The sequence below is a fragment of the Aphelocoma coerulescens genome (assembly GCF_041296385.1).
Source record: "Aphelocoma coerulescens isolate FSJ_1873_10779 chromosome Z unlocalized genomic scaffold, UR_Acoe_1.0 ChrZ_unloc_scaf_2, whole genome shotgun sequence".
Classification (NCBI taxonomy): Eukaryota; Metazoa; Chordata; class Aves; order Passeriformes; family Corvidae; genus Aphelocoma; species Aphelocoma coerulescens.
In genome coordinates, this window is record NW_027184087.1 from 691,965 (window position 1) to 716,337 (window position 24,373).

Consider the following 24,373-nt stretch of genomic DNA (forward strand, 5'->3'; position numbering starts at 1 on the left):
TATCCTCACCTAGTTACAACAAAATGGGATAAATCATGTGAAGAAATCTCAGATCTTTAGTGATAACTGAATAAACAAGGTTAACTCTGTTTTGTGCTTTTGCTTACTTGAAGATAGAATTTTTGTTCATGTATCAGCTTGTTTTAGGTAGGTGATACAGTGTAGTGTTTTTTACTCTCAGCAGCCTTTTAGTAGCTTTGCAATCTCTGAAACAATGAGTTTCCATGGATACTAGCTTATTCCCCCATGTTCCTAATCAAAAGTGTCATATGATCCATATGCGTTTGCAAGTGTTTGCATTTCATACATGACTATTTGTAAAGCCCTCTTTTAGACACAGATTGCTTTCAACAGAAGTGCAGAAACATGTTTTCCATCCTAGAAGCAAAATAAAGCAATATCCTCAAGTGACAGAGGAAACCTGGATTGTTATATTAAATGAGACCAATGAAACCTCTGGTATAAATGAAATCAAAATCTATATCTAGTCTACAGCTGACAGACTAAGCTTGGAAACTCTTCCCCCAGTACATTCTGATTGTTGTGGACTGAAAAGTGCTTGATTTTCTTCTGAGATCCTATCTGGTTTCCTCCAAGTACAGAATTACTGTACTTTGGATTTTAACATCAGAGAGCTGATGTTGTAACCTATTTGTAACAGTAAGTTGTCATAAAAAAAGAAAGCAACACACTCTCCCTCTCCCCCCCCCAATAAACCCACAACAACGTAGGCATCTAAGAATCAGTTCTTGCTGTTAAGTTTGTATTTTTCTTTTGGGTAGGGAAAACCCCACAGAATGTTTGAAAATGCTTTGTTAAGAATGGAAAGAAAAAAATAACATATTTTGTAATAGCAATTAATTAACATCTGTAGTTCTATGATCAGAAATATCTGTTATCATTAGAAAGTTTCAACTCACTAATATGAAGTTCTTTCTGACAAGAATGGGCAAAATTATTGATGACAAGGTCACTGCTGCTCCTTAGGGAAGTCAGCTGTCCATTCTCAAACATCTCCATGTGTGTCCCAGCGTAGGTTTTCGTGTGGCCATGTGAAAAGCCAGATTGATAAATTGATCTGACTTAGAAAAAAAGTTTGGGAAAATAATAGATTTTGCATGGTGTTTTTCAGGTCTATAATTTTGTGATCTGGTGTGTTACTGTGCAAGTTCCTGTGCTGCCTGGCAGTGTATCATGTCAAAAAGGAGAAAGAGGAGTTTGTGAGACTTAGGTGGAAAAAAGTCTGATATACTGCAAAATTCTAATGAGGTGACTATTGAAGTCTATATAGCAGCCTTCAGAAATAAAAGGCATCCTACTGCACTTGAAAAAAAAGCTGTTGTTTGAAAGCTAAAAAAAAGCCATGGTGTTGTATTAGCAGATTCTAAATTTAAGAACAGAAACTGAAAGCATATAATCTCTCTCTGCATAGGTAACATTACATGATGAGAAGACACTATCTACAATTATACAGACATCAATTGTTTGAACTAATATATTCTCACATTTTAGAGGTCTCTTGTTTGTCAGTTTTTCCCTCTTACACGAAAGCTGTTGCTGTAGCTTCATTATTTATACATAATTTTTTTCTCAGTGTTCTTTGCCTATAATTATTTTTTGGCAAGCATGCCACTACAGGTAGAAATACATCAAACATGCATATGAGCAGAGTCCTTTGTGACTTGCAAATATAAGTATTGTAATATTAATACATTTTTTGAATGTAAGCTCTGTTAAGGAATGATCTTTACAAACACACACATTTCTTTCTTTTTTAAACATCTCTACTTCCTTCATGTTGTCTGTTCATCAGTCAGAGCAGAACAGTAGTCCTCTCAGCTTCAGTGGATTATATCCAAGCTTTGATTGGAAGGTGAACGCTCTCTGCTGAAATGTGAAGGCTGCCAAGGCTTCATGTAGTAAGACTGTTCTGTTCAGAATTTGCTGGTTGTCCATGCAAGTGAAAGAGCATATTGATCAGCACAGACACAGGGGGATGAAACTTCAGCATGAGAACAGAATGTAATGGGAAAACTTTGATTTATTATTTTTTTAGGGTGAAGAGGGAAAGATACATAACTACATACATATAAAAAATCACTTGTTTATTGGAATCCAGTGTGAATTTACTTGACTGCAAACTGATTAGCAGTATTTGGTGGTTGTCTCCATTAGAGGAGAATCTACATAATTTTGCCCTTCTTTCAAAAAACAGAAAGATGCATGTATGTTAAACATTTAAGCAGAAATCTTGTCTTGCTTGTTTATGTTTGGAAAATAGAAACTGTTGAAATTCTTGGATAAAATGGACAGCAGCAACTAAGTATGAAAAAAAAAAGCTTCCTTCAATAGTATACAGTAACGTAGCACTGGACTTAATAACTATCCTTGTTTGGTTTTTTTTCCATGCTAATCTTAAACTTCAGAGACTGTGTGAAAAATAAGAGAAACTCTACAGAACAATATATTGAAACCCCTTCAAACAACTATTTTTTATCTGGTCTCCAAACTGCGATGACTCTCACTTTTTCTGTGTGTGGCATGCCTAGTGTCCTGGTTTGAGACAAATTTGGAGGAATGTCCAAAATGAACGTCCTCTGATAGGAGGCAGGTTTCAGCTGTCCCTCTGCCACCAGGCTCACAAAAAAAATTCCTCAGAGGAAAGTGAAAAAAGAAGTTATTTAGTTAGCAAGCAGGGGGCATGCAGGCACCAAAAAAAGAAGAACAAATAATGTTAAATAATAAAACCTCTTGCTGTGAAGAAAACCTGGGTACTTTCAGAGTTCTTTGTAGGTGATGGCTCTGCTCTCTCTGGAGCTGGGGTGCAGCTTGGGCCTCCCCAAGCCAGGGTGTAAGGCTTCCTGGTGATGTTCTGGTGTTGCTGAACAGTCCAGATGACAAGAAGAAGATGCCAAAGTCCCAGGAAACTCCTTGCTTCAGCTAGCAAACAAGAAGCTAGCTAAAAAACCCAAGAGAATGTAACCCTCTTCCCTGCTGCAGAGAGCCTGGAGCAGACAAGAGCGAGAAAATTATCTGTGTTTTTGAACACAGCCGCTGAAGAATTCTACTGCCTTGCTCCCCCCTTTCTCTCAGGTCTGCCTTAAAGACACAGAAAGGCACAGGATTCATGTCTGGGCACAGAGCAGGCGATAGGGGATACAGCATCATAAAGCCACCTCAAGACACCTAGGAAAGATTAACAAGTTTATTTCAAATGCTACACTTAAAATAAACATTTTCAGAACTCCCTAAGAAACTGTAGAACTTGCAAAAATATCCAATGAATGGAAAGGCGTGCGTATACTAAATATATTTCTGTAGTCTAGTAAATTTTGAAAATTCATAGTTTTTTTATCTGAACAGAAAGATCTTTTAGTCTCAAGATTTTTCTCAAATTTCATATTTGAACTCAGGTGTCAATCTATAGCTTCACAACAGAAGCAAAAGTAACTGATATCAAAATGCTCAAACAATGGGGACAATGGATAGAAGGGCAATGGAGTATTTGGGTTTATTTTTCTTAGACTTAAACTTTTATTGTAAAATTCCCATTTTGTATTCCATGGATACTTCTGGTAGCTGAAAATACCAAAGAAATTTTCTTGATTTCAATCAGCAATGGCTGCTGAATCTTGGCTTTCCATCAATAAGTATTCTACAATGTTTTTGAAAGATCACATCAGATTATCTTGTCTTCATTGTTTCTCTATCAAGTTTTCCTCTTACGTTCGCTTTAGACTTAGTCAATGGCACTGACTTCACATAATTTCCATTTTTGCCTATCATATGGGTTTGAAACCTTCCAGGCAAGAGTCATTTCTACAGGGGAACATATTTTGCTCTTATCAGGTTTAAATTGCTGAAGTTTCAAGCAGAGCTCTGAAGAAGACTGATCATTCATTCTAGTTCTCAGTTTTTCTCCGGAATGCTAGTGGTGAGTGAAAAACTCTTAAGTTACGCCTAATGTCAAAAACATAACAGACAAAGTGGACTGTGATTAGGACAGCAGCCTGAACCCAGCTGCAGCAAAGTACAAAAGGCATGTATGATTTAATATATATGGAAGTTTTTCACTGAACTCTAAATCTCAGTCTTATTGTAGCTGCTTGTGGGAATCCTTGAGACTTGAAAAAAAATGCCTATCCTTAGCCAAATACTAGAAGTTGCTCAGCTGAGGTGATGGAAAGCTGGTGCTTGACTTGCAGGATCTGTACCAACATGTCATTGCACTAGAATATTTCATCTCCCTATGCTTCCATTGAGAAGACAAGGCAAGGAACTTCTTTTGCACTGAATAAAGAGAAGAAGGAAAAAAACTAGGTAGGTATCAGAACCCTTTTCAATTCTGTAATTCTTCAGGTAATCAGATGCTTTTGTACTTTCTCTACAGTGAAGTTTTTAGAGGAATTTTTTTGTCATTGATAAAGAATGAAATATGTTTTCATTACCAAAACAAATGTTTTAGTTAAGTCACTTGTTAAGTAACTGGAAAGATTTAGTCTCTTGTAATTCCTGCAAGGGAACCTTAATCAAAGGATAAAGGACAAAATTTGTAAAAATAATAAAAAATTTAAAAAAACCAAAGGAACTCTCACTATTCATTCTCTCATGTAACCATGGAACACTGTCCTTACTCTGAGAGGAATAGGTGAAAGGACTATTTAAAAAAAAAAAAAAAAAAAGAAAGAAAAAAGGAAAGAAAAAAAGGAGAGGGATTGTCTGAAAGCTGAGTGCATAGTTAATGCTTGATAAGTCTATGCTGGACTCCTTCCATGGCAGATAATGTTAGAAACAGAGGTTAACAATGTTGAATCAAGCAGATTTAATGGCTCTTTCCAGCCTTGCATATTCAGATCAGGACTGACCGATGACAATAGAATTACAAGTATTTTTTTCTTAAATGCTGAGGGGTTTAAGAATATCAGGTGTTTCTAAGCAGAGTCCCTGCTTCATTTTCTGCAGATCAAGCCAGTCATTTGTTTCTGAAAGGGATGTCATAGGAGCTAAGAGCTGCTGAGTCTATTAAAAGAACAGTTTTTTGAGAAGAGTGATTATTTGGGTATATTTAATAAACAGTGGGAATATAAACGGTCAAATTTCATTAGCTGATCAGTATTCTATTTCGATTAATATTCTTATGGATCACTTGTGAAAGAAAAAAAAAGTGTTGCATATTGTTGCTGATATTGTGTTGGAATCACTTTCCTTTAAAACAAGACAATGGAAAGTGTTACACTCCCGAGGTGTAGAAAAGTGGAAGTTTTAAGTAAGGAACCACTGCTCCTGTTCTGGACTTCCTCATCTGAGTCAAGTCAGGTTTTACTGTGTTTAAGGAATTAACTCCCAGTAAGATCAAACTAAATCAAACACGTTTGAAAAAAATGCTTTTCCTAATCCTGAGCTTATTCCATCTTCTTATCACTAAGGGATAAGCATTATGTAGTGAAAGTTTCATGAGGAGAGGAACATATTTAGATTGGTGCTCAAATGCAAAGAGATCAATTGCTCTTCATAGCTTACAAAAACAGGTGATACTTAGCAAAAATTTTTGACACAAGCTGTGACATAAACAAGAATGTAAATGATTTTATCACTTGAAATATGTGTGAAAGATAGTGATATTTTTTCTCTGCATCTCAAAGTATTAGTCTGCCACAAGGTTTAAAACCAGTTTAAGAGGCTGATAAGGAAAAGCTGTATCTCACTAACTGAATAGACTAATTTATTAGCATAGATAAAAATCACCTTTTCAAAAAGCCAGTTTCATAACCAAGTAAGAGGACTGCTACACCCAATGCTAGTGAGAGAGAAGTTTTACTTGCAACCTTTCTAAGAGGGAAACTGTCAATACTTTGCTTTAGAAGATACCCAAGCAGAGAGACAGGGAGAACTGCTGCTTGTGGAATACAGGTTAGCAGCTGATACCATGACTCATAAAATGTAGCTCTGGTGTGGTTTCTGCAACGAGGTTTTTGCCTGTAGATGTTAGATTATTCTTTCAAAAGGTTTGTGGCTGAGATCTTAGGTAACACCTACAATTTAGGTTATGTTCTTCAACTCTCCTTTTTGCCCTGTATGCTTTCCTAGTTACTAACAGCAGTTCCGTACTAGTGGCTCATCTTTTCAACATAGTTTTCTGTTGGTTTATTCTCAGTTCTTACAAAGGGCAATACTTTAGCATCTGTATGCCTTCTGTGGAATAGGAAACAGATCTACAAGCAAAACATTTGCACACATAGCAACTCTATTTCTAGATCCTGTGTTAATTTAAGGAAAGAAGATTGAAGGAACACAACTGTAAAATGACCTTTAACTTTTCATGTATTGCATAATTTACCATGGTGGATTTGTCTTTGTAATTTTTTTTTCCCAGTATTTGAACTCTATGCATTCTCTTGTCCAATGACTACTGTAAAGTACTTAGGTAGCTACTAGGTCACGGAATAAAGGGCAGCAAATGTTCAGATGACTGCTCATCACTGTTTTGCTCCTGTGGTATTAAAATCCACGGGATATTTTATCCAACACCATACTGGTTAAGAATACACAGAAGTTAGGGAAATAGCATTGGTTATAAATTGATTAAAGAAGGAAGTACCATTGGAAGATGAAAAGTCTCTCTGCGGTGTTTTTAACTTAAAGCTGTTTCTCTGCATGTGAGTTTCTGATTATCCTAGGGGGAAAGAAACTCCATATATCTTTCAAAATTAATTGGCTCAATGATTTTACTCAGTGATCACTTTAAGCCAAGATCATGCTTTTCTTTGCATTGAATTCATAAATAATTCTGGTAAATCCACAGGCTGTCTCTTCTCTCCATTGTCCCCTCACTTTTCTACTAGTTAAAATCCTATGTTGCTGATTGTAGTTTAAGTCATAATACAAGAGACAATAAAGTACATATGTGTGCAGTGTTTGCTTATATATGCATATTCTAAAAATAGCCCGTAAAATAGCAATGATCAGTTGTCTTGTGCCTCTTATTAGGAAGTTGGCAAAGTCATCAGTCACCAAGAATTTTGCCAAGGGTCCAAATGAAATAAACCTTACAGTTATTAAAATTACCTCAGTTTTTAATGCTGGCATTTGTATTGTTCTTCTCAAAGTACTCATAGATTAATTTATAGCTGGGAAGAGTTGAATGGAAATATCTTGAGGTTTCAAAAAAAAATCTTTGTTAATGTACTAATTAAAAAAAATGAGCTATGCAAACAAAACCTATAAGCCTTAAAACTAATAAAAAATACTGGTTCAGTAGCTTTACTGCAGGTTAGTAAAATAACAGCCTGTGAAAACACTCAGACTTGTTTTATGATGAATAAAATAAAGAGGTAGAGAGGTAGAGACAACTGAGAAATTAATGAACACACATATATACCTAAATGAACAAAAACATTCAGGTAACATTATCTCCTTAAGCTCTTTTCTTAATACCATCCCTCCAGCTCTCCTGGTTTGGCTGATTGATTGTCAGAACAACCCTAAGAATAATTTTGCTTGGAATTCTGGCCAAATTACAATCTGGTAAGACCCCTGAATGAACTTGAGATCATTCACTCTAGATCTGCCTTGGATCCTCACGTGACATTGTGCTGCAGTTCACTTGGCACATTGCTTGTACTGATTTTCAGGAGGAAGTTAAGCAGCTGACATCCATCTACATCTTTGGTGGGGAACATTTTCTAGAAGCAATGGAACTCTTGAGAAATATTCACACTTTGTTGGTGGTGGATTGGTTTTTCATTTATATCATTAAATAAGGCATTAAAACCAGTGTGAGATTTTCACTGACGAGTGTGTTTCTTCTGACAAGAGAACTGTTTCGTAACTTACTTATCTCCTATATCACCTCTGTGTGAGTGGAATTTCTTTACCAGCTAGAAGAAATAAAACAAACATACTGATTAAAACATACTGTGCAGGTAACAGCACACTAAAATAATGTTGCAAGAACATTAATGCTGTGAAGAGGAAGTGTTATCACACAATTCATTCTGATATTAGAGTGTCTGCTACAGTGATGCTGCATACCTACAGAAGTGCTAATACTGCCTGCAGCCAAATGGATATTTTAAGTGGCTGTCAGATCAATATATTGAACTGCTCAATTAGATGACCTCATCAGCCCAGTAAGGACAAAATTAAAGTGTCACTGCAGGTGACTATATCTCCTTCAACAATAGGAGCAAAATGTTCCTGTTGTTCAGAGTCTTTGCAAATATTTACAACCCATAATCCTGTATTTCCTGAGTCAGACCTTGCCACTGTGGTTAAAACAATTAACATGAACATTCTTGCTAACATTCAAGTTGTACTTTTGCTATTTTGAAAGGTCCTTTCAGTTCAGTGTGTTTGAGCAATCTCTGCTCTGCCTCACAGATTTTGGTCAGAAGATGAGTTTGGGGATATTTCCCAGCATAATTTACCCTTAGCCAAAAACCTACAAAACTTGTTCTGTCTACACCTGCCACACCCAGCTGCAAATACTTCTTTTGTATTATACCCTTTTCTTGTTGCACTGAAATTTGGGCCTAATCAGTGGATGTACAGAGTTGCTGGTGCTGTCAGATTTTTGACAACACTTCTCTGACAGTTATACATTAATCAGATTATTTCAAGTTGTTTACATTTTAAATGTAAGCATTTTAATGAGTTAGTATTGTTACACCAATTATTAAGATCATTTGCCCCCATTTGTTGCCAGTTATTGTGTTTTTAAAGTAAAATCAAAAGACTGAAGATTCAGGTAAAACTGGATTTTACTATTGGTTTGCAGATAGTACTGCAAAAAAATAATTGAAAATCTTAAAGTTAGTATTTTAGGGAGATGAAAGACAGGAGATGGACTCTGATAACAAACATGTCTGTGTGAGAAAAATTGTGTAGGAGAATTATATGCTGAAATATTTTTTTATATTCTTTAACATTTTGCAATATGCTCTTGTATATAATACAGTATGGTTTTATATATACTAAAATAAATAACATATATTTTGTGTATAGTAAAATATAAAAGCATTCTATGTACTTGAATAATTTTTATATTTTTATATGATACATTAATATATTTTTCTCAGTTTCCAAAATTATAACCACCAGAAAGCAATTCTTACTTATTGCATGAATCCTATACAAATTTCAAAAAGAGAAATAGTAATTTATCTGTAAATAAATTCATCATATGAAATGCACTGTTATTATGGTTGATTTAAATTATTTCCATTATATATTAATACAAATTTGTATTCTTATCATGTACATTAATTACAAGTATTATAATGATAACACGAGCATTAGTAAGAGCTGCTAGTATTGAGGGTAGCAGAAGCTATCTGCAAGTAGTTGTGTGTAAAGATTTTATTCTGTACCTTATTCTGGGAAGAAAGTTGTTGAACATATCTTTTGACTTATTTTCTTATTGCTTACAGATCAAAAGCTGGTCTAAATAAACTCTTTAAGAAGAGTGAATCAAAAGTAAAGGAGAACTGCACAATGATTTCTCAAAAGACTTGTAAATAGTTAGTGCTTAAGATACATCAGTTTTAGCCTGGATTTCAGATTGGAATCTCCAGGAACAGCTACAGGAGCGTGAACAGGAAAACAGAAGTGTCATTATGATGTAATTTTAAGCATCCCAGAAGGAGGATCTGCTTGTAGTTCAGGATTGGCTTGGTAGACAGACATTTATTCCCAGCGTTGCCTTAAACTTGTTATATAATCTAAAATTTTCTGTGGGGGACAGCTTTTTATCAGTGGAGTTTATTGCATATGAATACTCAACATTGGAGACACTCAAAACTAAGTTTCATCTAAAATACTGGCCTTTGCCAGTAATTTCCTTTTTAAATTAATCCTGTGTTAAAATAAGTTTATGGATATCACAGAAATACAAATCCTCTATTTATTCTTTTTCATTGAACAGCAGACTTAACCAAAATGTAGAGGTTTGAATTCTGAAAACACTGCTAGACAAGGTTTGTTTTTCTTCCGGATTTATTTTCCATCTTCATCATTTTATGGGTTACCTTACCATACCTCTTTTTCCTTCTGACCTAATTTCTTTTAAAGCAGTGAATTTTGCCCAAGATTTCAGATTCTCAGGGCCAAGCCATAGGAGGGGCTCTGAGCAATCTAAAAATCTTTGTGCCTCTGCACTCTTAAAACACAGCCATCCTTTAACAGGGGCCCTAAAAAGTTTGAAAAGCATCAAATTTTATTGTTTCCCTTGTGGGGATGTTTTGCATTCAAGTAGTAAATTTGGTATTTTTTCTGGATGGGTCAGATGTATTGCACAGTTATGTGCGAATGTGTAACATCTAAAGCTAGATCTGGCACTCAACTACAAATGTTGGATGCAAACTTTATACTGTTTGTCAACACATTGTGAAACCTACTGCAACTATGGGTATCAAATCATCAGACCTGAGTCTTTGTACAGAGCATCTAAAAAACTGCCCACATGTCAGAGTAGTCAAGACTGGGCAGGCAGAATGAAAGGGAAGTCTGGCATAAGGCAAGAGCAGCAAGTTGCAAACCCCTGGGTCTTGCCTCAGCTGTTTACATAGATGAAATTTACTCTTTCATGTAGAAGAGTCAAAGAGAACTATGAGGAAATAAAAATCATCTGGACTTTGTGTAGAATGGAACTTTATGAAAGAGCCCAGAGGAGGCCACCAAGTCAATTAGAGGGATGGAGCAGACTTCCTAAGAGAAAAAGCGAAGAGAATTGGTGCTGTTCAGACTGGAATGGAAAAGGCTTTATGGTGGCCTAATTGAAGCTTTCCAGTAACTGACGGGAGCCTACAGGAAAGATGTAGAGAGACTATTTACAATGGCATGGTCAGGACAAGGGGTAATGGCTATAAATTGAAAGACAGTAGGTTTAGATGAGATATTAGAAAAAAATTCTTTACTGTGAGTGTGGTGAGGCACTAGAACAGGTTGGCTGGAGAATCTGGAGATGCCCCATCACTGGAAGTGTTCAAGGCCAGGCGGGATGGAGCTTTGAGCAATCTGGTCTAGTGGAAGGTGTCCCACTCCATGGCAGTGGGTTTGGAACTGATGATCTTAAAGGTGCTTTCCAACCCAGGGCATTCTATGATTCTGCGATATCTTGTGATAGATTCTGTTTTCCCTAGGGTACTTTAACACATCTTACCTAGCATATTGTGCCAGTTGAAGTTAACACGATAGATCTAGCAACTTCCCTTGCAATATTGAAAGCCCTTGAGATACAGCTGGGAAAAAAAAAAAAAAAGAAAGAGTAAGGTGTGATTTCTCCCCTCTTCCTTCTCTGGAGTTCATTGGATAAATGTCACTGCTGTGCCTCCCTGTCAGTGGCAAAATCAAATAATCAGTTACCAGAAATTCACTGACTTGTCCATAAATAGCTGTGAATGTTTGTGACACAGCTGCATGCCACTCAAAAGTCCATTCAATGGAACAGAGCAGGGTTTGTTCTAAGCTTCAGCTGGAGAAATTCTGGCACTGCAGTGGGAGAGCACCCCTTTGAATTTGGGAAGTTCATCCATGCAGGCATCTTGAAATTATTTTGTAGCCTTCTTCTCTGAAGGCCAAAGCTTCATTAAACCTTGTTAGTTCATTACTAGTGGAACTCTTCAATGACAAATGCTGCAAACTGAAGGATTTTTCATTTTACTTTGATAGCAGGTGTATTTTTGTAAATTGAAGCAGACAGCAATAGGATCTTTGAAACAGAAACATAACCAGTATGCGTTTTGTGGGTCCCTTGATACGAGACCCTGAGCTGTCTTCTCCCCTGGTGGGAGACCAGGTAAAAACCAACATTTTGTTAAAGCATAGATTAATCTTAAGGAGTGAAAATAGCATAGCTAACACAGCTGGTAATTGTCTGTGAAGTATGTGTTCTTGTTGATAAGCATGGTTATTTCATAGAAACAAAATGTGGACCAGAATATTAAAAAGAGTCTATTGCATTTTTCTTATATCTGAAGGTTATTACTCTTAGCGCAATCTATTTAGATACTATCCATAATACTCTCCAAAAAACCAAAATAACATGTGAGCAAATGAAGTAATTTTCTGGACATGTCAAGGAACTCAGTCATTTATTTTCTCCACCACACTTTGTAATTTCCATTATTAACTTTTCTGCACTTTTCTGAAGGATGTGAAATAAAGGTGTAAGTGAGAAAATTTACTGCAGTTTGCCAAATTTTATATTTGGTACATTAGTTGGGATTTATTTTCCAATTACGTTGAAAACATATTTATCTTCCACTTTGATGACTAACACAAAAAAATAAAAGAAAGTGTGTATGAAAGAAAATGTAGCTCTAATGTCATGATATATATGGGTTACTTTTTCAAGGTTTAATTTCTCAAGTAATTCAAGACGGGTATGCGTAACTTAGATCATTATGTTTTTCTAACTTAATTTAAATAAGCAATTATTAGGTTTTCTGAACTATTCATGGCTCTTGTTTCCAGATAATTAACTGTCACACATAGTTCAGATTCCTTTTATGCAAAATGTGTATGCTTAACCAGGAGTACCTGAGGACATTTTCAAGATGAATACAAGCTTTTCATGCTTACATTTATCATTGATGAGTAAGTTATGGAGGCTCATGCTGTGAACGAGAGATTTAGATATCTCTGTATAGGATCAGATAATACTGATATTTGTAACTAACAATAAAATAGCCTGACAACAATCATTCATGCAGTACAAATATCCATAAGGCTAGATATTTTTAACAATATTTAACTAGAAATTCTTGGCAAGAATGGTCCTTAAGGAAAAAAAAGCAAAACACCACCAAATCTTTCAAATAATTTTCTCTTAGTAACATACAGGTTTTGAGTAGTGCTTGAGGGAAACAGAGACAATAATGAAGTTACGGATTTCATTACTGTGAATGTTTGTCCCTTTAAGAAAAGAAAATTAAAAATAGTTGAGTTCTCTTGCCTTGGGTCCTGAACCTCTCACTGACAGATGAGAAAGCTGAGGTTACTCAAAAATATGAGTCATTTAAGTGTAGGTGAAGCAGAAATAAGAAAATAGTTTCATATAACCATGGGACTGAAACATTTTTTAGTTTGTTCTGTAGTTTCCAGCAGGTGCAATTTGCCACTTCAGTTCTAAGCTGGTATAATTGAAATGGATAGAATCATACTGATAAAAGTAGCAATGACTGTATTGTCAATTATGTGCAGTCTTCTTAAAACTTCTTCAACTGTGAAAGTGATCTTTGAGAAAACTGTGCCTGTGTTGTCTATTTCATTTGAAAAGATGCTTGACAAAAAAGAAAACACTTACTGAAATTAAAACAGGATTTCTGTCTTCAGGGCGTGTTGAAAAAAAGTGAGGGAGGCTTTTCATTACTTTATGTTTTATGCAAAAATATGCCAAGTAAGTTGGGTAGTGCTGGTAATTTGGCAGCTATGTGCTACCTGATACTCATTGTACCTGAATGATAAGATGGACATTTGAAATTCAAATTCAATTTTTAATTTGAGTGGAGGTAAATGAATGTCTGGAATATTGATTTTATGTATCATTAATGCATCTTTAAAAATTATTTAAGATAAAAGTAGTGGAAAACTGATACAATTTTTAGAAGGCAACATAGATCACATGCATTTTCCTACTGAAATGGAAGACAAAACATATAATTATTTGGTATTCAAGCATAAGACACACAGCAGGTTGCCTTGTTTTGATAATTTTTTGCCTTCTTTTGCTATTTCAATTAATATTATGTGAACTTTCATGTTCAGCATCAGAAATAAACAACTAAACTGGGTAAAATTAAATGGACTATTGCAGCACACTTGGGTGAACTTCAAATTCCTTTATAGCTGTGGTTCTAAAGCCTTTGCACCCAAAACCTCAAAGGGAGGACATTAGATTGGATGGCAGTGGTAGTGCCTGATGTGATAATAAAATGATACTCTGATAGACAGCTGTAGGAAATCAGTCCTACAGCCATGAAATAGGCCATGAGGTGTGTGGCTAAGAGATCACCCTTGTCATGATATCATGCTGAGGAAGTGATAGGCTATCAGGGGGAGGGTAGATGACCTTTATCACTGCAATCAACCAGGGAGAAGAGGGAGTGATGGTAAAGCGTAGTGGTCCTGTTCAGTCCTTATGCAAGACTCACAGTCTGTAAATCTGTTACTCTTTATACGTCTCTTTTACACACAAGTTGGCTTTCCCCACCCCCTTTATGATGGCAATGACAGAATACTGGACTAGAGTCACATCTCCACTTCTCCCAAAAGTTTAAATTGGCATCTAAAATTCTCAGTGGTAGAGAATGAGAATACAGCTACCTTAGAGACAAATGGATGGATTTACTTCTCTCGCCTCTGCAAAGCAGGGGTGAGTCTTTGGTAATATTTGTACCTCCGACCATGCTGAAGTGTACCTGGGAACACCTGTACATAGCACTATACATTTATGTTTTGCAGCTCTAGTGAATTTATCACCAGCAATATAAAAGAATCTATAATCTGTTGCTCCAATAAACTACACTGCTGGTGAATCTGTGTTTGCGAAAGTTCTTATTGAACTCAACCAGACATAGTGTTGAAATGGTTAACTGCAGTACTGGTGAATTTGTGATTGTGAATGAGACCAATCTAATGATGTAACCCACACTATTGTTGCAGCTGGGAACACAACCAGCATTGCAGTGCCGAATTGGTTGTAATCAGGAATTACGCTCAGTCACATCCAGCCCCCTTGATTTCTGAGGGCCAGCTGGAAAGCAAGGTTTTGGAGGGTTTATTCTGCCAAACTGTGGTACTCTTAACACAACAGTAGCCATACAGAATTCTGCACTGAATCTTACATCCCAAGTTCTAAAGTAAGGAGAACTGTGATTTTCATTGTCAACTTTCATACACAATCTGTAGTCAGCTCCATATTGCCAGTCATGGCAGGATGCAAATTACATGACTGGTGTACACTGGGCTGCTTTTCCAAGACAACATTCCTCTTTACCTTTAACTGCTTTTGAGACCATGCATTTCTGATAGATTATATTTCTAAGATGTTCCTTAGTGAGAGTGTCAGCATATTCTACTTTATTCTTCATCTAGGACCATTGAATAATGATTATTGAACATGTTGCCTGATGACAATGCATCTCTACACAGCAGCAGCTCATTAAGAGAATATATATGCATATAATGCTTTTGCATCTATGTGTTGCTAATATAAGTCTAATTGTTACAGTGTTACTAGTATACTGTAAGATTTCATCAATTTGCTAGATTTTCTTCAAATGGCAGCTACATCTTCCCTTTAACCTTCATTTGAAACACAGCAAACATGACAGGACAGAAAAAAAGCCTTATTTTATGGGGCATACCATTTAAGAAATTTGGAGACCTCCATGTTCTAATATAGATATTTTACTTGGCAAGAAATATTTGCAATTAGCAGAGTCTTGGCATGAGTATAAACAGCAATGTTAACCTACATGCCATCTAAAAGAAGTATGAGTCATTATCCATAGGTTTAAATTTCCTTTATGATGCTTCTAGTAGATAAGAAAGAAAATACCTAGAGACAGTTGTGGGAAATCAGGGATTTTTTAGCGCTGTTTTGTTCAGAACAGAGAAGACAAGGCTTCAGGAAGAATTCATTGCATCCTTCTAGCACCTAAACAGGGCTCATAAAAAGGAACAAACGGGACTTTTTATACTGGGAGAGAGTGACAAGAAAACAGCGACAGTTTTAAACCGGAAAAGGGTGGGTTTAGAATAGGTGTTGGTAAGAAATTCTTTACTGTGAGGGCGGTGAGGTAGTGGAACAGGTTGCCCAGAGAAGTTGTAGATGTTCCATCCCTGGAAGTGTTCAAAGCCAGGTTGGATGAAGCTCTAGCAATCAGGTCTAGTGGAAGGTGTCCCTGCCCGTGGCAAGTGTGTTGATATGAGATGATCTTTAGGATCCCTTCCAACCCAAATAGTTCTATGATTTTATGACTTAATTTTTGCTACTAGAAGTGTGATAGTTGAAAAACTGGAGAAATAACAGAAGTGTATACGTGTAAAAGTAATAGTGATTGCCTGGGTATTTATGACTGTACAGCATAATTTTGTCCTGCAGATTGCATACACACTTCGAACTCCAAGCAGAAAACTGTACACTTATCTTCAAAACTGTAATACCCCAGCCTAGAGGAAGCGTATGTTTCATACATGTGTATATACTTTGCCATTTAGAACATACAGCTAATTTCAGTGCTCTTGCACTTCCTCTGTCAGATTCTCTACTGAATAACATATTCCTGTCTGGGAGGAGATGCATGGCCACACTGGAAATATGTTTCTGTATATAAGTATGGCTGGTATTATGCAATATAAAGACAAGGAAAATGAATGTGTTCGTAAGTTAACTTCTATTTCTTCCTAAGTCTTCCTGTCTTCTCTGACCTGATGTGCCTTTATTAGAGAAATAAGCTAAAGTTGACTTGTTATACTGATGAGTCAATATCACAGCCTTCAAACCCACAGTCTCTCTCTTCTGATAAAAGTCTAGTGAGCTACTTGGTATTATTTTTGTTCTCCTATCCTATCACAGTGGTCTGGAAATCAGGAATGAAAGAGTCATTTTACTTTTTGCCTCTTTACAATAAAACAAAAATGTTATCTCCTATTTCTTCAGGGACAAGACAGTTCAATCTCTGTTTTGTAAAAAAAAAAAAAGGAGCAACTGCAAGGTTAATATTCTAACATGCATAATAAAGATAAAGGTGTGGAAAGAATCTTTCAGAAGGTATCTACTGAGAGAAAAGACATTATATTGCTAACTATATGTGCTGAAACTTGTTGCAGAAAGGGAATTGGCCCAGTGATGTGAATCCCAGCTATGCCTATGTTATGATCCAGTTTAAACTCAGAAAAGCTAAGCAAGCTAAGTTTCTGTGCATAAACCAGAAAGAACTTGGAATGTTCAAAATATTCCCAGAAATGAGATTAAAACCAAATGAGGTTAGATGTTGATGCCAAAAAATGGATGTATTTTATTTAACAGTAAAAGAGGCAAAGAGAAGGGAAAAGAAAGAGAGAAAGAAATGAAGTGGGGGGGCAGGAGGGGGCGTAGGGAGACAGGGAGAGGTGACAGGGGTTAGGTGGAAGCACATCACCCATCCGAGGGTCCCAATGACGTCTCATTGCTCCCCTCCATCTGGTTTGCTGGTGGTGAGGGTCCCCCGTCACTGCCGTGGCCACACGGCCACATGCTGTGCCATGCTGCCACACGCCAAAGAGTACAGAATCCTGTGGATTAATATATGCTGTGAGCCAGGTGGGAACACCCACCTGTCTCCCCTTGCAGGGGCTGGCTTGACACTGTCCCTTGCAACACTGAGGGTCTGTTGCATCATCTCTGGTGCAGGGTCTGGGGCCCCCATTGAGGGGAGCCCCTGTGATGGGCCATGACACCCCTTTTGCTGTGGATAAGCTTCTGACCACAGGCTTTTCCAAGATACCCAAAGCCTCTCCTCCCTCCGCCCTTTGGTGGAGGGTCTGTTCGAACCTGGCAGCTGATAGCCCTGGGGCTGTGGTCTCTACCTTGGAGTTGTTAAGCCTGGGCTTTGTGAATGACCCCAGCCCTGAGTTGTTACTTTATCTTATCTTCACCAGTGAGCAGTGTAAGGCCTCACTCAGGGCCCCATCCAGGGTGTGGTAGTCTTTTTTGCAGCTTTTGTAATACAGTTTTAGAAGTCCTTTAAGAAAATGTTTAAGTCATAAATTATAATATTTCAGTCTCTGACAGCCTATTCCTGGTATTGATTTCATATGTATGCTTGATAGGTACATTAGGTCAAGGACATGGCATAGCCCTATTTTCTGCATTCTAAGTTCTTAAAATCAGGTCTGTTCAAATGAGAGCTAGTTGAAAACAGAAGCAGTAGAAATATGCGATAGTTATTGTGGGGTTTTTTGCTGATGCTGTGCCTGGAGTTCAAAAGCACTGCTGGATACACAGAATACTTGCCCGAACATGGTGTACACTATGCTTCATTATGTTTATATGAAAATACTGGACAGTTGGGATCCACTGTACTGTAGGTGAGTGAATGCCCAGTATGGAGCCAAGGGAGTTGCGCTGCAGAGTACTTCTGGAAATTTAAGAAGTAACTGTGAGACAATAAGTTGTAGGAACATTTTAGTCTATATAATAGTTTAAGAATGAAATAATGCTTAAAATAATTTTTAGAAGATGTAAAAAACCCCCATATAAATGCTATACAATATTATTGGAGTGTGCCAAGAGCTCATTGAAAATAATCTAGATAAATCTTTTCCTAAAATATCTGCATATAGTCTCTCATAGCTTTTCTTTATTTTGAATGCATCACATGCACTGCTTGACCTATGCACTTAGTTCTGAGAAGTCCCTCTTATTTTTTGGTCCACACAAGATTTGTTAACTGTATTTGCTAGGTGACTACAGGAAGATTCTTAGATACGTTCTTTTAGTCATGTTTTAGGAAAAAAATATGAAAGAAATTGCAGCACCAAATTTGCATCCCTCTCTCTTTTAAATTCTTAAGTTGAAGAGACATTCTAAAATGGACAAGAAATTTGGGACCAATTGGAATGTATTCTACAATGGAAGAAAATATATTTGAACTCACTACAATATTTTCCGCTCTAAACAGAATGGAGCCAAACAGGCTCTTAAAGTGGAAATATTAGGGGTTTTATGAGCTAATTGCATACCAAAGGTCAGATTTGTGTCAAAATTTCTATTGGAATGGTACATGGCTTTCAGGGTCACATACGTATTTATATTTAAAACTACCTTGAAGAATGTGGAGAGAAGAGAGAAAACAAGATAATTAGACTGCAAAATTCCTGTCAATATCTTTGAAGCAGAACCTAAGATGTAAGATGAAATGGACAAGTTATTACTTTCATTTTGAGTGGTAGTGAAGGGGTACTTGCTGTCTCTTCAATATTTTAATAGGAAGAGCAGTAGTATGAAACTATTTCCTTTCTTGCAGAGGTTTCTGTGCGACAGAACTAGTTTTTGAATGAGGAGCTCTTATAGAACCACAGTAGAAACAGTATTAAAATTGTATGGAAGCCAGGAATCTGGTCAGATGCACTGTTGAAGAACCATAGAAATTTATTTGTGGATAACACACATCACTTATCAGTCACCTTTTTGAGAATTATATTAATTTTCTGGGATTCAGTGTGTAGCTACATACTGAACTCTGCATAATTCATCTGAGATTGCTTGAAAGTGAACCAGACATAGCTTTGCTCAGAGATTTCTTGTAACCTGGGTAAAACTTTCCACAGTATTTGAACAGATTTTTTTAAATGAAAACTCTCTGGTTTTGATTCTGTTACAAATGGACATAATATTTTAAAAAATCCAGTACACCAAGCAGTAATAAGTTACCTGATCATTGTAGGCAGGGGTGCGCTTTTTATTCAGATTTTCCATTTTGAGTAAAAAAGTGGATTTCGAGTTAACTTGCATATTATTCCTTTGTATCATTAGTATGATTCCTCATACAGATCTTTGCTGGAAATAGTGCTTTTTGGAATGACCTAAATAGATATGTACTGATCACCTCTCTCCTCTACCAAAATTATATAATAAAAGTTAATTAGTGAACTTGGCAATAACTTCTTCAATTAAGAGGAAATAGATACATAATAAACATGTTATGAGCACAATTGAAAAAAACCTCCAAGTCTAGCTTCTGTAGTTGGAAATTTTGAAATTTGTCAGAAAATAATATCAGAGTGACTAAATTAGTATTTTTAAAATTCTTTTGTCATATGATGTTCCTATTATTATAAAAAGGAAATTGAATTGAACTCACTTTACTTGAAGGTAACTTGTGGGAGTGCAGGTAGCTCCAGCTACTCTTCCTCCTGAGAAGAACTCAGACAACCAGCTGTGGTGGTTAGCAACCCAAGTTTAGCGTGTAACTTCAGCCATGGTGAGAACCCATGATCCCCTTGTTTTGTCTTTTGCATGTTTTCCCCTGATTGGTTAATACTTTGTCTCCTTTGCTTCATGTATGAAGTTATGTATATTCATTTTCCTTCTTTAATATGTATCAGTTCTAGAAAGTTCTTTGTTCCTCGATGCTCCATTGGATCCTTCCCTAAGTCCCTCCTGTGTGTTGTTCCCATTGGTTCCCTTCCTGTCAATCCCACCTGCTTGTCTCTACTCCATTGGTTGAGATCCCTTTCCCCACCTATTCTGTACCCAGTATAAGATCCCTGGGCCCTCCCACCAATTGGCCTCTTCGTCCCTGTCTTTTCATGGGAATAAACCTGCATGGAACACATAGGGAGAGTCCCCTCTCTTTACTTCTTTGCCTTTGCCTGCGTGCCTGCTTAGCAGTGACAGAAGGATACAGCCCCTTTTGGGTGAGGAGCTCTGCCCCTTTTCACTGTGTGTTGGGCACTGAGTGCTGCCTTCCAGAGGGGTTTCAGTGTTGACCTCCAGGCTTCTTTGTGTCGGCATGGGAGGGGTAAAACCCCCTTCTGCCAGCTCCCAGTGCCTGAAAGCCCCTCCAGTAACTTGCACAACAAACTGGTTAGTTTCTGAAATTGTGGCAAGACATACATGACTTTGATTTTATTCCAGAATTTTTGAGAAGGTTGAAAGGTCCCCCTCCCCTCCACCTCCTCTCTCCTTCCCCTCTCCCTCCTCCCCTTTTCCTACTCCTCCTCCCCCCTTCTTAAAAATTTGTCACAGACGTGCTACCACTGCCACTGATGGCTCAGTTTTGGCCGGCAGTGGGTCTGTCTTGTAGTTGGCAGGTACTGGCTCTGTCAGACGTAGGTGCAGCTTCTGGTATCTTCTCAAGAATCCACCCCTGTAGTCTCCCTGCTACCAAAGCTTTGCCGTGTAAACCAAATGCAAGGATGACAAACAGGACCCTGGGTAGAAGCACAGTTCTACCAAACAGAGTGAGAGGACAAGAAAAGAACGTGTTGAACTTTCTCAGAGAAACTCCCTATGATTTGGGATTTGGCTAGGTCTAATTTTTTAGATGTATTAAATAATTAAGTGGCAAATTTGCTTTTTAATATCAAGGATTTTCCTACACATATTAGAACATATCTAAAGCAACTGTTAGTTCTGATGTAAATAATACAGCAATAAATTAATAAGAGTAAAATCCATTCTTTCTCGTTTTTCTTTAGTCCCTTCAAAGTACCTCAGACAATTTTTAACTGCTACAAACCATAGCTTGAAAAAACTTTTCCACAGAAAGACATCATTCTGTCTTTATCTCCGAAAGCAATCTCAAAGGCTGATATAAAAGAGATTTTGAACCAACTGCTACCTTAACAAGTGCATCAAACAGACTTATTTACTGTTTTCCTCTGTGCTAACAATTTAAAATTTGATTTTACATTTCTTCATGAAATAAGACTGCAATCACATGTTGTGCACCTTAAACAAAACTGCATTGAAAGTGAATAAATCAAGTAAGCTATGTAGCTTCTTTAGAAAGAAAGCAGATAAAGTATGGAAGAGGAAGAACTGCTACAGTTTCCAAATCAAAGCAAAAATCAAGTCAGTAGCTACATTATTTCACATCTACCATTAAAGAGATTTTAAGAGTTTCAAACTACCAGCATAACTTGTGGTGAGGCAGTTTCAATCACATTCTTTTCAGGTCAAAAATTCTGCTGCCTTTCCAATCCAGTCTTTTACGCCTCTTTTACCTGAAAACTAGGAGACTAGGTCTCATAAGGGCAGCTGTTATCTGAGGCTGATAAAGAAGAGTGCAAAAGCCAAACAGCACCAGAGCAAGGCAGATTAATAAGAATAATTTATCCATGTTCCAACATTTCCAAACCAAGAATTTATGGCACTGGTGCTCATTACTCCCTACTTAATAGATACTTGCATTTAAAATGACATATTCACTTCAGTATGACTTAGCTTCTTCCCCAATCAAATCAGGAATGCATTTATACTTCTGGAATACATACCAATTCATTCAGGGAAAGGTGCAGTTCTGAAATGAGTTTCTTATTTAGGCCATTAAAAAGCCATCTGATTCAGTAATTAGTTTTAATTATATTCCAAGTGGACACCAAAACTCTTTTAAATAGAATTTGTTTGCATAAAATAAGTATGTGAACCGGGCTGGTATCCAGGCAGTATCTTCCAAAGCTTGATTATCGTTACAGTGATTTTTTCCCTGTTACATCTAGTTGGAAACTCTTTTGTTTCAATTTAGGAGCATAGGCATTCATTTTATATCTCAGTAAGAAATGATCCCCAGCTTCTTAGTAACCTCATCATAAGCATAGGAAGACAGCTTTTAGGTGCCTATAAGCATTTCCTTCTTTGAGACATTCACAAGTCCATTCCCCTCAGGTTCTGTCCAGAGGGCACGTACTACAACCTTAGACAATACTTGTTGCTCTTCACTGAACTTAACCCAGCTTGTCTATGTCTTTCTTATATGTGGGATGGGGGAAGAGATCCCATTGTATTCCACATAACACTAATGAGTGTTGAATAAAGAAAAGTCCACCAGGTTCACCAGGTCATCTAAAGCAGAGCTGCTTCCTAGCTAGCCAGTTCTCAGTCTAGCCATTGGATGGGATTAGCCTGTCCCACACACAAGACTTTGCATTCGTCTTTATTAAATTCAATGAGTTTCTTGGTGATCTGTCCTCGTTCCTTGGCAATAGCTCTGCCTTTTAGATCTGTTGAATCTCAGTTTGGTGTCATTTGCACGCTTGAAAAGGGTTTGTTACAACTCCTCCTGTGAGTCAGTCATGAATATGTCAGACAGAACCCTAAGGTTTTATGTTGCAGAACAGAATGGGTTAAACATAAACAGTGTGGCTGACGTGTTAAAAATGGTACATCAGGAGCTATGAGAAAGATGCAGAAAGAAGGAATTGCAGAAATCACTTCCCTTTGCACAGAACAGAACATCCTGTTGAAGAATGCAGAACATCCTGCAGCAAGATGAGTGCACAAAAGAAAAAGTAACATTATAGCTTGCTGTGCTTAGACAGAGCAAACAGAAATTGTTATGCAGAAGCCTAAACAATATAAATATCTGTGCCTCTTTTCAATAAACCTCCTCGCATCATCGATGCTTGGTCTGTGTGTGTTCAATTGCTGTCAGTTTTACAATTGTAACCAGCCTTCAGCTACAGTCACTTAAAACAGTCACTTAAAATTTATCCCCTAAGACTACAACTCACCAAGTTTTTCACTAATCCCCAGCAGACCATTCCACTGGGGATGATGTCTGTTCTTGAATAATAAGGTGCTGTGAGAGATGGTTTGCTAAAGTCAGAATAAATTGCATCCAAATCTCCACAGAAGTCAATTAGGTTGTACAAACGTGTTCTGCACTTGGTACATATATGTTAACTATTGCATATATCATAGAATCACAGAATTTCTCAAGTTGGAAGGCACCCATAAGGATCATCAACTTCAACTCCTCCTTGCAAAGGATGACTACACAAACTTTTATGCTGTAAAGGTTTTACTTTGATTTTAAATATCCCAAATTTTTAATTGCTATAATACATAAGAATAATAGTATTGTGCTAAGAACTGTACAGAAGAAAAGGAAAGGAAAAAAAAAGATGCTGCATAATCTATCTGCTGAATCTCCTATGAGATAAAGCTTTGGATTTCAGTTTTTGGTCACTGGATTTCAATAGTCTTTTGCTTCATTTGCTTTTGTTGCTAAGTAAGGTGATCTTCCTTTATAGGGATGATTCAAAATCATTTTTCTGTGGCCTGTTCTGGTTTTGGCCTTGCCAGTACATGGACTTAAACTAACACTAGCTTCTAATCCAGTTATTTTCTGTTCAAATCCTCCTTTATAGTACAGTGAAAGACTAGATGTCAAAATCCTCTTTACTGTCTCTACAATCACCTTCTCCAATGTTTTCCAAAGGTGGAAAGCATAATGACCTGCAAATGCACCAGTTGCAAATCCAAGTCCAACTGCTGTCATGGTTCTGGTCAGCTGTCAGTCCAGCATGGCTGGGACCCAGACGGCTCCCACAGGGACACTGGTATACTTGGCATAGTATAGGCCTTCAGAGGAGGAGGCTGGGACTCCTTCCATGATGAAAGGGAGAAGGGGATATGTAGTTGGTATGTTATCTACTTTCAGAATTATTTCAGTCAGCACACTCAGCACCCCACTCCTCCAAATTTGTATCATCTGGTCATACCAACTTGAGTTTTCTCAATAGTATCGTGCCTCTGTTTTCTTCTACTGGTATTTTCTCCTTCTGCCCAGTGCACATGCTTGAGACATCCTTTAGCTCTTGTAAAATCTAATTTTGTTTTTGGTTTTGTTTTTTTGGTTTTTTTTTGTTTTGTTGTTGTTGT

At 37.1% G+C, this 24,373-nt stretch overlaps 1 pseudogene; it reads right to left on the bottom strand.

Moving 5' to 3' along the window:
* Positions 1-23,684: 23,684 nt before the first annotated feature.
* Positions 23,685-24,104, bottom strand: LOC138103969 (dnaJ homolog subfamily C member 15 pseudogene; annotated as a pseudogene).
* Positions 24,105-24,373: the final 269 nt, after the last annotated feature.